General features: G+C 46.9%; 1 pseudogene; it reads right to left on the bottom strand.

The window, feature by feature from the left end:
* Window positions 1-704: 704 nt before the first annotated feature.
* LOC105741374 lies at window positions 705-2,284 on the bottom strand (annotated as a pseudogene).
* Window positions 2,285-2,935: the final 651 nt, after the last annotated feature.

The raw sequence follows: 2,935 nt of genomic DNA, 5'->3' as shown, positions 1-2,935 counted from the left end.
GTTTTTCATTCTGTAAGTAAGTAAGGACATCTTTGTTATCTGGCCTAAGAGTCTCGTGTGCTCTCCCAGCACTCAGGACATGGTGGCTGGCCCACTTGTAATTTTAAACATAAGGTAAGATCTCAGATTCTCCTCTTTTAGATACTGCCATGTTCTTTAAGTATCCCACATTGTAGATGTAATATCCTCAACAGGTCATACTTAGTCCATTGTGTGTTTGATCCCGTGCTTAATTCTGAACACAGAGCCAGTGCCACAAAAATCTTTTTTTTTTTTTTTTTTTTTTTTGAGTAAAACAAATTCAGGGGTTCTTTAATGTTAAGCTACCTATCCACCTGACCAACAAACTTCTGAGAAATGTAAACCTTGTGACAATTGTATGGCATTGTTCTAAAATTGCAAAATGAAGTAATGTGGTTACCATGGTTAGTTACAAAGGTATATATAAAATCAATACAAAGTCCTCCCAGGATCCGTATTCCAAGATCTGGCATTGGGGTATCGTCTGCTGGCTAAATAAAGCCTTGATGGTTCCCAATCTGTCTCTTGTGAGTGTTTTCCTCACTGTTCTGCAGCAAGAGAGTGAGTCCAGCCACATCCTAGGCTGCAGATGTCTGGTCTCTGAAACCTGAGATACAGCTGCCACATTTTTACCTTCTTTTTCACCTCCTTTTCTACAAACTCATTCAAGTTTGCCAGGGCTTTGGCTACCAGAATTCTCCTTGCTTCTATACTTAGTTCAGACTACAAATCGGTGCATGGCAATGCTTCAGATAGATCTTTGCTGTCCTGGATACAGACACCTGTGCCTTTGACTGGAGCCACAGTCCAGAGGGCTGCAGTAAGTCTGGCCCTCTTCGTTGACAGAGTCTGGGTTCTAGACACCATGAGGTTCACACTGAAAGTGGGCCACTTGCTAGTGAGAGGGATCTGAGTTCTTAGAGACATTTGTGAAGGTGGGTGTTACGGGTTCCCCGGGGTTGTGTGAAACCTAAAACACCCACAGAGAAGGTTTGACTCCATTGTATTTCCTTTGCCATGTCCCTCTTTTGACAAAAGGATGATTCACCTTTGTGTACTTCCAAGTCACCATACTTAGACTGGTTCCAGAAAGAAAACATACTGTGAACCAACGCTTCCTTACTGAGATCCAGCGCTGAGACAGTGAGATGAAACAGTAGCTGCTGGGCTTCTGCTGCTGGACAAGTAAGTCCTGGGTAGGTATTGTCCATGGAGTCTCCACTTGTTCAAGGTGAGCATCTGCTCTCTTCAAGTCTGAGTCACTGTAGCTGAGCCACCTCTTTAAACAAGTCAGGCACTGAAGGCACTCAACATACTGCTTCACCCAAAGAGGGTCAAACTTGACTGTTGGAAAGAATCACATTTTGATTCTCAAATGCTGTTGCCACTGCAGTAGAATTAAATGGGTCAGCTACATCACTGTGGTACCTCAGTAACTCTTTATCCAGGCACATTGTGATATCTCAGACAGTCTTTTCGATTTCAGCAGAGAGTCCAGACCCTTCTAATCCATCCTTTACCATTAATGGTCTATTCGCAGCCAAGTGCAGTTGCAATCTGCAAAGTAGGTGAGTGATTTTTGGCACATATTTTAGAATTCATGCCTCATAACTATGAAGTAGATGATGCTGGCGAATTAAGTATTGGGCTAAGGTGACAGCATGTGCTTTTGGGTCCCAACAAGAGAAGATATTGCAGAGAGGAGTCAGAAACCTAGTAAATTCCCACACACAGAGCTGCTGCCCTGTGGTTCATAGGGAATTGGGTTGCTTTTTCCCACATAAGTATAAATTGCTTGATCAACAGTCATTCTTGTTGCAAACACTAAATAATATGCTCTTAGAACACCTCAGCAGACGAAGTGCATGCTTAGGCAAGTGCAAGAACCCAGGTTCAATCCCCCGCTGTGCCAGCTGGGCATGCTGAGCTGTCCCGAGGCTGGGATTGGTTGCGCAGGCCTGTAATTCCAGTGCTCGGGAGGTGCCAGCCTCCATGAATGCTTCAGGAAGGTACGTGAAGCCACTTTCTTGTTCCAGAGAGTTTCCACAGCTAGCATGTTCGCCAGGTCGCTGCAGGTTGATGATTGTTTTTATGCCGTGACTGAGGAACTGGTCCATGATGTGATACTTCTGGAGGAGCTCGGAGGATGGGTGAGCCATTGCCAGGATAGTGTCAGTGACCCTTTCATGTTTGCAGCAGACCCACTGTTATTCACCAATGTGAAGTATGGTTGTTCACTGGGAGGCTCAACTCCTACAGCCATGGTAATCTTATAATTTTGTTTGCAGCAGCAGTGTGGTGGTATTGGTGCACACATATAATCCTATTCACTCAGGGAGGCTGAGGCAGGAGAAATGAAGTTTGGACCCAGTCTGGGCAACTCAGCAAGACCAGAACTCTAGGTTGAAAGCTACACGTGTCAGAATTGGAAATAGTGTGCTGTTGTGTTTCAGCAAACAATACTCATGAGAAGTTGATGCCAGGCCAGCACTGGTAGCAGATAATCAGTAGGCTTTCTCTCTGGGGTTCTGGGCGAAGGAGAATTCAATCCGGAGGGCCATGTGGAGTGTGCAGCCTCGGGCAGCGGATCCCCATCCTCTCTCCGCGCCAAGCCTTCCGGCGCCGGGAACCCCGCGCCGGCGGGTCCGTCTTGCTCCGGCGGGCCTGCCTGAGGCTCAGACCTCCAGGGTCTGAGGCCCGACTGGGGCCCCGCGTCCCCTCGCGGTCCGCCCCAGCCCAGCGGTTCCAGCCGAGCTCACAGGGCAGTACAGGCCCGCTCTGAGGACCCCTCAACAACCAACTGCGCGAGAACACTGCACCCACAAAAATCTTATCAAATGATACTTTATCATATTTTGAAAGCCATGGGGGGTGGGGAAAGATTAAAGATGTTTAGGAAAACCTATAAGCAAAA

The sequence above is a fragment of the Octodon degus genome, unplaced genomic scaffold (assembly GCF_000260255.1).
Source record: "Octodon degus isolate 3935 unplaced genomic scaffold, OctDeg1.0 scaffold02119, whole genome shotgun sequence".
NCBI lineage: Eukaryota > Metazoa > Chordata > Mammalia > Rodentia > Octodontidae > Octodon > Octodon degus.
Note: the sequence above shows the minus strand (reverse complement) of the source record. Positions and strands in the feature narration are given on the sequence as shown.